The following is a 14955-nucleotide window of genomic DNA, read 5'->3' as shown; positions in this document are numbered from 1 at the left end:
GGTTCTCCTACTGAAGACCCAAACATGCACATCAGGGATTTCATCGAGATCTGCGACACGTTCAAGTTCAATGATGTGACTGAAGATGCTATTAAGCTGCAAATCTTCCCATTCTCTCTGAGGGACAAAGCTAAGTGCTGGTTACATTCTCTACCAGCAGGGTCTATCACCACTTGGGAAGAACTTGCTCAAAAGTTTCTCACTAAATTTTTCCCTATGGCGAAGACTGCTGCAATCAGGAATGCTCTTACTCAGTTTGCCCAGCAAACTGGAGAATCTCTATGTGAGGCTTAGGATCGATTTAAGGAGATGCTAGGGAAGTGCCCACATCATGGCATGCCTGATTGGATGATTATTAATTGTTTCTACAATGGATTGGGTGCTACTTCTAGACCCATGCTCGATGCAGCATCAGGAGGAGCCTTGTGGGCTAAGAGCTATGATGAAGCTTATGAATTGATTGAACTGATGGCTGCTAATGAGTACCAGAATCCTTCCCATAGACCGACTCAGGGAAATATAGCAGAAATTCTGGAGTTGGATGTCACAACTGCTATAGCTGCCCAAATTAAGGCTTTGACGATGAAGGTGGACACTTTGTCTAATCATGGGGTTAATCAAATCGCTAGTATCTGTGAGCTTTGTGCTGGTGCCCATGAGACTGGTCAGTGCGCAATTTCTAGTGAATCAGCTCAGTTGGTGAGCAACTTTCAGCGTTTGCAGCAACCTGTGCCAGCCACTTATCATCCCAACAACCGCAATTATCCTAATTTCAGTTGGATCAACGCTCAGAATGCGGTTCAACAGCCTTATCAGCAGTATCCAGCTAAGCAATAAAACCCTCCTGGTTTTCAGCAACCGCAATATACACCAAGACAGCAACTTCAGCTGCAACAAGCTAATGAAAAATCTGAATTAGAGGTGTTGAAGCTTATGTGCAAGAGTCAAGCTGTATCTATCAAGACCTTGGAAAATCAAATTAGGAAAATTGCCAATGCCTTTCTAAATCATCAGCCTGGTACACTACCTAGTGACACTGAAGTGCCAGGAAGGAGGGAAGCTAAGGAGTAGGTAAAGGCAATCACTTTGAGGTCTGGAAAGGTTGAGAATCCCGAACAAACTCAAGCGTTGACTGAAGAAGTTGGGGCTGAGAAAGAAGTAGAGCAGCAGGAAGAAGAAGTGGAACCAAGGAAGACTACTGTTGAGCACACTCCTCCTGAGGGTAATACGGGGGCGAAACTGATCTATCCTCCACCACCTTTTCCTAAGCGGCTGTAGAATAAAAAGCTGGACAAGCACCTTGAGAAATGTCTGGAGGTGTTCAAGAAACTTCATATCAACGTACCTTTCGCTGAGGCTCTTGAGCAGATGCCTAGTTACGCAAAGTTTATGAAAGTTATTCTTTCTCGAAAAGTGAAACTAGATGATTTAGAGATAGTCGCTCTCACGGAGGAATGTAGTGATGTACTGCAACCGAAGTTACCTCCGAAACTTAAAGATCCAGGAAGCTTCACTATTCCGTGTACTATTGGAAGAGTGTCTTTTGACAGATGCTTATGTGACTTGGGAGCTAGCATCAATCTGATGCCTTTGTCAATCTTCAAGCAGTTGGACTTACCTTATCCAAAACACACTTATATAACTTTGCAATTGGCCGACCGTTCTATTACATATCCGCGAGGTATTGTGGAGAATGTCTTGGTCAAGGTTGATAAACTCATCTTCCCTGTTGATTTCATCATTCTTCATTTCGAGGAGGATAAGAAGATTCCCATAATCTTGGGAAGACCTTTCTTGGCGACCAGTCGAACCTTGATAGATGTGCAGAAGGGTGAGCTCACAATACGAGTGCTAGATCAGGATGTAACTTTTAATGTGTTCAATGCTACAAAATTTCCTACGTAAAATGAGGAGTGCTTAAAGGTGGAGTTGGTCGATTATGTGGTTACTTCAGAACTTGATCATTTGCTAAGGTCTGATGCCTTAGAAAAAGCCTTATTGGGAAATTCAGATAATGAAGATGACGAAGGTGAAGAACAATAACAATATTTGAATACTTCTCCCTGGAAGCGGAAGATTGATATGCCTTTTGAATCTCTTGGAATGGAGGAATTGAATAAAGCTCCTAAACGCCTCAAGCCATCTATTGAGGAAGCTCCCACTCTTGAGCTCAAGCCTTTACCTGAGCATTTGAGGTATGCGTTTTTAGATGATGCATCTACTTTTCCTGTTATTATTGCATCTGATCTTTCAGGTAGTGACGAGGAAAAGCTCCTGAGGCTTCTAAGAGAGTTTAAATCGATAATTGGTTGGACTATAGCAGATATCAAAGAAATCATCCCTTCTTATTGCATGCATAAAATTTTGCTAGAGGAAGGTAGCAAGCCTACGGTTGAGAAGCAAAGAAGACTTAATCCGATCATGAAGGAAGTAGTGAAGAAAGAAGTTCTTAAGTGGCTAGATGCAAGGATCATCTATCCTATTTCTGACAGTTCATGGGTAAGCGCGGTTCAATGTGTGCCAAAGAAAGGTGGAATTACTGTGGTAGCAAATGAGAAGAATGAGCTTATTCCTATAAGAACAGTCATGGGGTGAAGAGTTTGCATAGACTACAGGAAGCTGAACAAGGCCACTAGGAAGATCAGGAGAAGACTACCTTTACTTGTCCATTTGGTACTTTTGCCTTCAGACGAGTTTCTTTTGGTCTGTGTAGTGCACCAGCCACATTTCAGAGATGTATGATGGTAATTTTTCTGATATGATTGGCCAGAATGTGGAGGTGTTCATAGACGACTTCTCTGTATTTGACGATTCTTTTGATGAATGCTTGGAAAATCTTGGACACGTTCTCAAGAGGTGTGTTGAGACCAATTTGGTTCTCAATTAGGAGAAATGTCACTTTATGGTGGGACAGGGCATTATTCTTGGGCACAAGGTTTCTAGTAAGGGTCTTGAGGTGGAAAAAGCCAAGGTGGGGGTAATTGAAAATCTTCCTCCTCCTATTTATGTTAAGGGAATTTGCAATTTTCTTGGTCATGCAGGTTTGTATAGGCATTTCATCAAAGACTTCTATAAGATTTCGAAGCCATTGTGTAATTTGCTAGAGAAAGATGTCCCGTTTAAGTTTGATGTCGAGTTCCTTGCAACTTTTGAAACATTGAAGATGAGTTTAATTACAGCACATATCATAACTGTACCTGATTGGTCTAAACCTTTTGAGATGATGTGTGATGCAAGTGACTATGCAGTTGGAGCAGTTCTTGGGCAGAGGAAGAACAACACATTTCATGTGGTCTACTACGCTAGCAAGACCCTAAATGGTGCTCAACTGAATTATAATACTACGGAAAAAGAACTTTTGGCTATTGTCTATGGTTTTGAGAAATTTCGATCTTATCTACTTAGGACTAAGGTGACAGTTTTAACTGATCACGCTGCAATTCGTTATCTCATCTCAAAGAAGGACTCGAAGCCTAGATTGATTAGATGGATTCTTTTGCTTCAATAATTTGAACTAGAGATCAAGGACAGAAAGGGGACTAAAAATCAAGTCTCTGATCATCTCTCACGTTTCGAGAACCCTAATGCTACTTTATTGGATAAGACATTGATAAATGAGTCTTTTCCCGACGAGCAGCTGTTTGGAGTACAAGAAGAAGAACCGTGGTTTGCAGACATTATGAACTACCTTGTGAGTAATATCATGCCTCCCGACTTATTTTATGCTCAAAGGAAGAAGTTTCTTCATGAAGTGAAGTGGTATATGTGGGATGAGTCGTTTCTTTTTTGAAAAGGAGCTGACCAAATCATCAGTAGATGCATACCTTACAGCGAAACGGGGGGGGGGGGATCTTGCGAGATTTCCACTCAACGGTTTATGGAGGACATTATGGTGGAGAAAAGGCAGCAGCTCTTATTCTGCAAGCAGGTTTCTTTTGGCCAACCTTGTTTAAAGATGCTCACCAGTTCCTTTTGAAATATGATCGATGTCAACGTGTGGGTAATATGTCTAAGAGGGATGAGATGCCTCTTAATGTGCTTCTCGAGGTTGAGGTCTTCGATGTTTGGGGAATTGACTTCATGGGCACATTTATCTCATCATGTAACAATCCGTATATCTTGTTGGCGGTTGATTATGTGTCAAAATGGGTTGAAGTTAAGGCGTTTCCAACGAACGATGCGAAAGTGGTTCTTAAATTTCTTCATAAGTAGATATTCACAAGATTTGGAACTCCAAGAGTCATAATCAGTGATGATGGGTTGCATTTTTGTAACCGCAAGTTCACTATTATGATGCAATGGTATAATGTGAATCATCGCATTGCTATGGCTTATCATCCTCAAATGAATGGTCAAGCTGAGGTATCTAACAGGGAAATCAAGCGCATTTTAGAGAAAGGGGTATGTCCATCGAGGAAGGATTGCTCTTTGAAGCTTGATGAAGCTGTTTGGGCGTATCGAACAACATAGAAGACTCCGCTAGAGATGTCACCGTATCAGTTGGTTTATGGTAAGGGGTGTCATTTGCCGGTGGAGCTGGAGCATAAAGCATATTGGGATTTGAAAAAATTGAATTTGGATTTGGATGCAGCTGGAAAGAAGAGGATGCTTCAATTGAATGAGCTCGACCAATTTCGACTTCAAGCTTATGAGAACAACAAAATGTATAAGGAGAAAGTCAAGAGGTGGCACGACCGGGGTTTAGTGCTCAAATCATTTGTGCCGGGGCAACAAGTTCTTTTGTTCAACTCTCGTCTCCATCTTTTTCCTGGAAAGTTGAAGTCAAGATGGTTAGGGCCGTTTATTGTCAAAACTGTGTTTCCGTATGGAGCGGTGGAAATTTTTGAGAATGATCCGGGCCAAGCACTCAAGGTAAATGGTCAGAGGTTGAAGCATTACTATGGTGACACGGCAAACCGTGAGGTGGTTAGTGCCGTTTTATTATCCGTTTGAGCTCAAAGTTCTACGCCAAGCTAACGACGTAAAGCAAGCGTTTCTTGGGAGGCAACCCAAGTTTGTTGTACATTAGTAAGTAGAGGAAGCAAGAAGAAAAGAGAAAATCACAAAAAAATCATAAAACGGAAAAAAATCAGGACGGACTACAAAAGCCTGGCACGACCGCCCTAAAAACACAGAAACACAGCGCAGCAGCGCGCCGTGCTGTTCCAGCACGCGGCCGCGCCGGTTTGGCAGAAGTAGCGCGTGCCCGCGCTGTCCTAGCGCGCGCCCGTGCCGAGGTGCCGACTCAGAAAAAAATAAAAGGCAGTTTTAAGGGGGAAAATCGGGATTTTTGCTACAAAATCAATTCCCAACCGAATTTTACTCACCCACATCCCAAATTTCCCTCTCCAAATCAAACCCATTACTCTCATTATTCCCATAATCAAATCCCACTTCTATTCCATATATAATTCTCTTTTCACCACCTATATATACATACACCTCATACACAAACTTCTTCACCACTTCACAAAATCTGAACACAAATTCTATCTTAAACATAACTCTTATTCTCTCTACTCAATTCCAATGGCACCCCAGAGACAAAGAACATAAGTAAGCAGCAGCACCACCGATTCTTCAAGTGTGGGTGGTGTAAGGCCGAAGTTCTCTACTCCCGAGGCTGAAGAAGAGAATACGAGGCTTCTCTCGAAGCCGATCATCAAGGAGCGAGGTTTTCTGCCATCAGGGAAGGATGTTAAGCTATTGGAGATGATTCTGGAGATGGGCTGGGTTCCTTTTTGCGAGGCCCCCGCTGTTGTGCCCATGAGTGTTGTTCACGAGTTCTATGCGAACGTGAAGGCTGAGAAAAATGGCTTCATGGTGGTTCGAGGGAGGACTGTGGAGTACAGTGCAGAGGCTATCAGGACGGTGATTGAGCAGCCCGCGAGGAAGGCCGGGAAAGACACGTGGAATGATAAGACTCTAGAGGACTTTGATCTGGATCTTATTATTGCTACGTTATGCCAGCCCGACACTCACTAGAAGATTAAGAGGGGTACGACCGAGTATTCTACGTTCCCAGTTTCCAGCATGAACAGGTTTTCCCGTGCATGGAATGCGTGTATTTGTGCTAACATCATGCCATCTTCGCATGTGCATGAGATTACTATGGAGCATGCACGACTGTTATGGGGCATTCTTCAGGGCGATTATGTGGATTTGGGGATGGTGATTTATCATATAACGTCTGGGAAATTTATGTCTGTATTATATCATATTTATAGTAAATTATGTGTGTTAATGTGTCATTTATGTGGAATTAACTGTCAAACCCTAATTGCTATGTGTTACGTGCATTCTGTGTCGTCCCTGTATTCTTAAGATATTTTTAAGATATTTTATTTTTCATTTATAGCTTGCATTTCAAAAGTTTTATGACCCGAACCATGATTTTAAAGCAGGTATTTCAAATAAAACAATGGGCCTTATTTTTCATCGAACGGCTTTTACCATCGCAATATTCTGAACATCTAGGTATTTTATAAATTTTCTCGTTTTGCGAAAAATGATTTTTTCCGGGCCCCATTGGGTGTTAAAAACCCCACAAAAATCACAATTTTATTTTTATAAAATTATAGGACTTTATACCATTTCTTTGTATTTTTGCATTATTCGCAATTTTTGGGAAATTTTGGCATATATATTGTACATGTAAAATATTTATAAATTAAATTTTAATACTCAAAAATTATAAAATTAGGGGCTTATTAATTTTAAAAAGTGTAGAATTAGGGCCTTAATTTTATTTAGGAGTATTAGTTTCACTACTATAAATAGCCTAATTTTTATTTAATTATAATTAATTAAGTAACTAAAATTCTGAAAATTCACAAAATTCTGTGATTTCGAGCAGATTACAACACCAAATCCAGTGATTTAAGTACTGAAATTGAAGGTCTTGATCTATTCTTTCCATTTCTAGTATCAATTTCATGTTTAAATTCGTTATTTTTGATTTTTGATTTCTAGGGTTTATGTTCGAATTATGACTTTTTGATTCTAGGGTTATTATGATGTTTTGATGATTGATATAGCTTCATGATGTTATTTGCAATCGATTCATGGTGTTTAATTGAACAAACGATACATGAATAGTTAAGTTCGATTATAAATCATCAAGTTTCATGTACAGAATCAAAAGATAGGATTTTGGCCGGAAAGTTAAGTTGGTTTGATCGGAGATTGTTATTCAGGGATGATTTTGATCATTTTTCAGTTGAATGAAGTTGGGGAAGTAATTTGAAATGATTTGGGATCAAAACGGTACCAAACGGTACTCGTTTGGCCAGGAACAGAGGTCGCCGGAGTCCGGGAAACCCACCGGAATCTGGAAATTTTCCGGTGAGTTCATCCCCGACCCGGGATGTTCTTGGTGACCCGGTTACAACCCGATTTGCAACCCGGGTGTGATCTGTTTTTGTCAGGATTTGATTTCTGACAAATGTTTCTGCAATTTATTTTATTTTTATGTTTATTTTAATTATAAAATCAGTTTTATTTATTTTATAAATTGATTAATTAATTATTTAATTAATTGATTTATATTATAAATAATTCTGAAATATTTTCTAAAAATCAGATTTAATTATTTTCTTAATTATTTATTATTTATTTATTTATATTTATTAATTATTTAAAAATGATTAATTATATCAAATAATTTTCAATAAATCATAATAATTTCATTTTAATACCAAAAATTGTACAAAAATCATTTTCAGTTCTGATTTTTCTTAAATAATTATTTAAAAATTATTTTAGGGTTTAAAAATTAGTAATAATTATTTATATTGAATAATAAATTGATTTATTCGTGTGTAATTGATATTAATTAGACCGTTAGTCGAGCGAAACGAAAGCCCTTTGACTCGGAAAAATGAATTCTTTTCATTAAAAATAATATTAAAGCCTAATTTCTTCTAGAAATTAGTTGACTTTGTTATTTGTTTGATTATCAGCCGAATTGCGTGCCGATACGAGTCCGAAAAATTCTGAAAAATAGGAAACGAGTCAGATAATGATCTGTTGAGCAATCAGCGAGTCGATTTTGATTCTAAAAATTATTTTAACTATAAAAATGATTATGTTTTTATGTGCTTATGTGTATTATGTGGTTAATCGAGTCTTACTTATTACTATATAATATACGAGTCCTTCATAAGCGCATGGGTAGACAATAGGAACGATGTGAAGTCGGTTCAAGACGCAATTGGAGTACGAAATGTCTAAACCAGTCTATTTCTCTAACAGAAGCTAAGCCAGCAAGGCAAGTTGAGTCGGTGATAGATGAATGTGTCATATTTTCAGTAAGTCGCGCGGAAGGCAAGTTTTTCCCCTATTCTAATTTCAGAATAGTGATATTTCTTCAGATTCTTATCACGCTTGCACTCTTTTAATTCTTGTTCATATTTCATTTTGATTCTTGATTTCTCCTTTTCATTCGAATTCATTGTTCATATTCCAATTATTACTCACAAATATTGATATATTCTAGTGATTAGAATATATCAAAGCATACTGATTATTCCGGTTGCTACTCCATGGACTGGATAATGATACTTTTGGGGATAAAGTTTACTTAATCCTAAGGACCAGGATATAACCGGATCCTTGAGATGGGCCGTAGTGCCTGGGTGCCCGACGGGACCTATATAGTGGAATATAGATCTGTACTGTATCCTGGCTGATCAGCAGGGTATAGATGCGAACTTGTGTCTAGTTTAGTTCATTTATACTCGCCAGTAATGGCCTTCTTTCTATTCTCGCGGGGTTATATCTTTGCAGATATACCCAGGCTACCGATTCATTTAAACTGCTTTAACATTGTTTATATTTTGCGGACTTGTTGAGCAATTTTTGGCTCACCCCTTTTTGTTGTTATTCACCTTATTGTTTTCAGTTAAGAAGGAATATGAAACCGAACAAGACTCGAGTGGTAAAGAAGCGGGTCAAGCCTCGGGATCCTCTCATACCCAAGGTGTTGATTCCAATCCAGGAAGAAAACTTTGAGTTGCCTGAACAGGTGGAGTGTAGATAGTTAGTGTGTGTGTTTGAATAAAAGATGAAATTAGTTTAAAACTGCTTAGACAATGGTTTGTAATAAAGAGAGTTTGTATTATTTTGAATTTGGTTTGTAATAAAGTAGTTAGTAGTTCTTTTTTTCATACTTCAACATAAAAAGATCATGGTTAGTGTTAAAGGGGTTTAGATTCATTTCTTTATTATTTGTTAATCAGATTGTACATGTTTGGTGATTAGTTAGTAACCCCCAGACTTATACCCCGGGTCTGGAGGGCGTTACAGTTTCGGTATCAGAGCTGTAGGTTTGGTCCCTGAAAATAAGAACATTAGGGTTAAGATAAGATAGGAAGATCACATAGGATATGAATAGTCAAATAGGAAGAATAGTGTTAGGACTTAGATAAGATTAGGATATGAAGGTATTAGTTCTAGAAATGATTTAGTGACCTTTCTTCTTTCTTTGGTATATTATCAGATGGCGTCGTCAGGTTCTTCGGCTTCTTCTGAGAGGACAGTTACCGGGCCAGTCGCACCAGTTGTGCCACTAGTATCTGAGTTCATATTTCCTCCTCTTCCACCTCCACCACCATTGTCATAGGAGCCAGCACCCCAGTGCAGTTTATAGTTCATAACCCTATAGAGATATTTGATCCATTGGTGTTCTTTGAGCCGATGATCCCACTTCCACTTCCGGTAGAGCATCGGTTTATATCAGGGATTAAGCCAGAGCTTCCACCACCACCAGTGTTACCTCCTATATCAGTATATGCCCCAGAGCCATATGTAGTTCAGATGATTCCAGTGGAGGGAATGGGTGATCATGATATGGATTTACAGTTGGGGTTACCACAGCAGGGTGCAGGGATACTGATGGTTCCGTTGTAGGAGTCAGTGAGTCAGGTTGCCCAGCCACATATGGTACCGTACAATGAGTACAAGGTTATGAGAGAGGACATTAAGTATTGGAGAGCTCAGTGTAGGGAGATTATGCATTTGTTTGATCAGAGAGACCGAGGACCGTTAGCCGCCTTACTGCCAGATTATATGATGAGGCAGAGGTTACAGTCTGCTTTAATGAGTTCTACATGGGAGCTGGATGATATGACACATGAGGGACCGCCTTCTTTTATGGAGTTTTATAGGATTTTCCGTTTAGAGCAGACATTGGTTCAAATACTTAGAGATGAGCTGAGATGTATTCCGCCAGGGTTCTGAGATGTTGACTTCAGAGGACAGATGTACATAGATGCAGCCTAGTATGACATAGTGAGTAGTGTGTATGTGTGTAGTATTAGTTTGACTTGTAGTAGTTAGTTTGACTTGTAGCCGCAGCCATGACCAGCAGAGCGAGACTTTTTGTACCAAGAACTTACACCTGAGGCTGGTGTCATATATAAAATAAACTTTTCAAATTTCTTTTATTTAAATTTCAGTCTTTACAGTTTTACATCATTAACCTTTACTTTATTGTTTTACAGCTTTTCGTACTTTTAATTCTGTCGAAAAAAAGAAAAGAAAAGAAAAGAAAATAATAAACATTTCATTTAACTATTTATATTTTTTTTGTTTTTATATTAACATAAACTGTTTATACTTCCTGTTTTTATATTAAGCGAACTGTTTTCTTTCTTCGAACCATTATCTAAATTTTGTTAATACAGGATAAATTGTTTTCTTACTGACTATCAATTATTTAATAAACTGTTAAAAAGATATCACTTGTTTTATTATCAGAAAATGGCACCAAAGAGAAAGACTTGGACTGAGACTTCTAACAGCAATTCCGAAGAACAAACCAATGATACTATGAACCAAATGTTCCATCTGATGCAACTATAGATGGTAATGATGCAACAACAGATGCAGCAAAATCAGCAGCAAATTCAACAGCAAATGTTACAACAACCACCTCGTCCTGAGCCCCAGATACCACCAGCTATACCTATTGTTACACACACACCTTATTTGTAACCTGCTTATTTGGGGTCCACACACACACACACCTTATTTGTAACCTGCTTATAACAGTGATAAAGAAAATAATAATATGCAGTGACCCTATTTAACAACTACCACGGATCGCAATAGGTTAAAGTATGTACACAAGCCACACACACACTTTATATTACAAACGCCCAAATCCCAACTATTCAAACTAACAACCAAATATTAAACATTATTACAAACTTCATAAAATTAAACTATTCCAAAAGCTGTCAGCTAGCTTAACTCGATCAACCTGGACCCCTAGCTCTTGCACTGGATTGGGGATCCTCGCTACCAACAGGTTCCTTCTTAACTGGAAAAGAACATAAACAACATCGCACAAATGAGCTAACTAGCTCAGCAAGTCATATTGACAAGACTGAGAATAATGATCATCAAGTGAAAAGAGTTATGGTATCAAGTGAACAATGAATAATGATTTAGAATTGGATATTATATTTTTATTTTAAAAACCAAGGTTAGGCTGCTGATCAGTCACGCACTAACCCCGAGCAAGGCACATAGCTCTGCTCTAATTACTGGATCCAAGGCACACATTGGCCTAACTTGACCACCAATCTGGTCTGACCATGAATCTGGTCCACAATTTTATAAAACAATCCAATTCTAACATAATAACAGAATAAATAATGTAAAGTAGTAAACACAATCGTAAGCAATATTGGATGCCCAATAATGAGATGGTTCCAATTTTCATAAATGAAATATGGCTATCAAATGGTGAAAGAAAAGGATAATAAAAGAATCAAAGTTTCAAGGTTATAAGGATTTTGTCTTTCAGAGCGTAAGGTACAATGGTTTGAATATGTAAGTAATCTGATTCAGTGTTTGGTATTTAGTTTGCATGTATTTGTGGAGTAGTATCGTATATCTGTGGTTCGTATTCGGGGATTTAACAATCAATGGTTCAGAAAGAATAAGGTTTACGGCTCAAAGATCAATAGCTGGAATCAAGGTTTAGGGTTCAGTGCTTCAAAGCACTTGCAATATAGGACTATCAATAATCTACAATATATCTCGAGAAAGTTCAGAACACTTGCCTGGTACTAGCTTTCTATACTTCACCAATTTCCAATCACAATCTCCTACTCCTCGAATATCTATTTCCCTTTTCTACGCCTTGCCTCTTCTGCTCACATAATATAAGTATCTATCAATACTCAACTCACATGATTCTGTTTGGTATACACTTCTATCTACCCTTCGTTTTACCCAAATCCGACTAACGGATTGAAAGTTATGCTAAAAAAGAGTAAACACTGAACATATAGACCGACAGTCAAACAAACAAGTCACATATAGCACATAGCATGTCAGACAATCAATGAAATTTCATTTATAAGGAAGTCTCGGGTCATAAACAGTCTTTTGGGTATTTAATATTATTTTTAAAACATTTTTCGGAGTCTAAACAGGTCGTTGGGTAGGTTTTAAAGCAATAAACAGGGTTCGGTTGGCCAAATCTGGCTTCAAAATAATTTTATAATAATTATCGAGCCTTGAAAACAATTTAAAATAATATTTTAAAGCTCGAAACTATTTTTCGGAATTTTTAAATCATTTATAAATAATTAAATCTAATTAAATAATTAATTAAAATCAATTAATAATTAATTAAATCAATAATCAATTAATGTTCGAATTAATTGACCAATTAATCAATTAATTATTAACTAAAATTAATTAACTAATTAATTCATATTTATTTTTGAATTAAAAATAATTTTTGGGATTAAAATAATAATTTTTGGAATTTTCAGTAATTAAAAACGAATTTTTATAATTAAAATAAATAGGAAATATAATTTTTAAATAATTTATAAACAGGAATCCCTTATTTGCAAAATTTACAAACTACAGGGACCAAACTGCATCGTTCTTAAAACTACAGGTACTAAACTGCAATTTTACAGGGGTTCGCCGAAAAACAATCGGGGTTCGCCGGAGAAGATGATTCTGGTGTCCTCACCCCCCCATCACCTCCAGATCACAACTACAATTCACAAGGAACATAACTATGTAATCAAATCATTCTGATAATCCTTCAGTTGGCCAAAAATTGGCCGAGAAGTTCGTCGGTTTCCGGCGAACTCGAAGAAACTTCAAAACACAACTCCCTTTAAACCAGGGATCGTGTTTTAACATACTATATACCAATCGATTGCAAATTTTAAGGGGAACAAAACCCATCCATCTAGAACATCTAATAACCCCTGAAACAAAAAGCCCTAAATTTCAATTAAGAACATTCATACGGGTTATAAACCCTAATTTCAAAATTCGAAAATCAAACTCAATTTTGAACATGTTGTTGAACTCCAAATCAGTCATATGACATATCAAAATCATCAGGAAAACAAGCTCTACAACATGCAAGCATCAAATCATTCAAACAATCATCCTTACAAAAATTCATTTTTTAATCAAAATAATTCGAAATTAATAAAAATTATAGAAAATAAACCTTTGATTCTGCATTGATATGAAGCACAGATTCTGATAGTACTCCTTAAACCCTTCGATTTGGTCACTCGAGCTTTCCAAACAAAGATCAATAACACCTCCGATTTGCAGTTTGATTCTTGAAAAGTTATATGAATATAAGTATTTTCTCTGTAAAACTATATAATTACTGTTTGCAAATGATTTTCGGTACGAAATAAAATACGGTAAAGGCTATTTATAATTACGGAAAATTAGTATCCCATTGGATCATTCTGGATATAAAAACAGATCCAAACGGTATCGGTTTTCGGGATAATTATCCAAATCAGTACAATTTGTAATGTGGTCTTGGTCTCAGCGCCTGGTTACTCGTATTACGAGGTGATAATTATAATAGTTTAGGAAAAAGATCTCATTTATCGAAAATATGAGTTTTATTGATTTACCGAAACGAATAATGTATCGAAAATATTGCGCCGGGACCCGCACAGGATAAACCGTACGCCAGATTAAAAAAGTCGAAACATGGAAAATGCTTAGAATATTGCAATTATGTTAGGAAGGAGTTCTTGGAAGAGTTTCGGGTTATAAAAACGTAAAAACGAGTGAAGTCGGCTGGTTCCCGATTATATAAAATAGTTTATAATTACTCGGAAAAAGAATATATAAAATCCATAAATTTCCTATAAAATCATAAATCAACATAAAAATAAATAGGAAGATATGACAATTATCTATATTTTATTTTGGACATATAAAAATTAAAATACTCAATTTATATTATTTTTAAACATGCAAGCACATATACCACTTAACAAATACTTCACTTAATAAACATGGAACATGCATAATATTTATTTATTAGCAAAAATAATTACACGATATATCCCAGTTATTACATCCTTCCCCCCTTAAAAGGATTCTGTCCTCAGAATCTTCTAAGAAAACAAATGAGGATACTTTTCTCTCATATCACTTTCTAATTCCCAGGTTGACTCTTCAACCTTTGGGTTTCTCCACAGTACTCTTACTAATTTTACCACTTTATTTCTTAACACTTTCTCTCTTTCTTCTAGAATCTCTATCAGACTCTCTATATATGATAAATCTGTTTGAAGTTCTACTAGCTCATATTCGATGTAACACCCCCATATCCGGGGTCGGGGATCCGGGTTGTCACGAGTTCCATTTCCCTTAATAACACCCAATCTTAATAATTACTCAACTACTCTGTACTGTGACCCCACAATAAACACACACACCATACGTTATAGTCTCAGAGATGAACATCCAAAAATAACCATAAGTCATTTTATTCCACAATTATCTGCCAATACACCTTAAAAGGTTTTCTGAATAAATTTACATTTCTTTGCCATTATTATAATTCATAATTATACATAAATCTGATACATTAGAAGTTGAAAGCCTAGCCTATTGGTAGTTCCTACCTCAGCTACGGCGGCATCAATGCTTCTA

The 14955-nt window shown here is 37.1% G+C and overlaps 1 non-coding gene across 1 annotated transcript; it reads right to left on the bottom strand.

Moving 5' to 3' along the window:
* Nucleotides 1–231: 231 nt before the first annotated feature.
* On the bottom strand, nucleotides 232–338 carry LOC141663093 (small nucleolar RNA R71). The gene has a single exon (XR_012551178.1). It is a non-coding gene; the product is annotated as a small nucleolar RNA R71 (small nucleolar RNA).
* Nucleotides 339–14955: the final 14617 nt, after the last annotated feature.

This window comes from Apium graveolens, chromosome 5 (genome assembly GCF_009905375.1).
Source record: "Apium graveolens cultivar Ventura chromosome 5, ASM990537v1, whole genome shotgun sequence".
NCBI classification, from domain to species: domain Eukaryota; kingdom Viridiplantae; phylum Streptophyta; class Magnoliopsida; order Apiales; family Apiaceae; genus Apium; species Apium graveolens.
The sequence above is the reverse complement of the archived record's forward strand: the minus strand, read 5'-3'. Positions and strand labels throughout refer to the sequence as shown.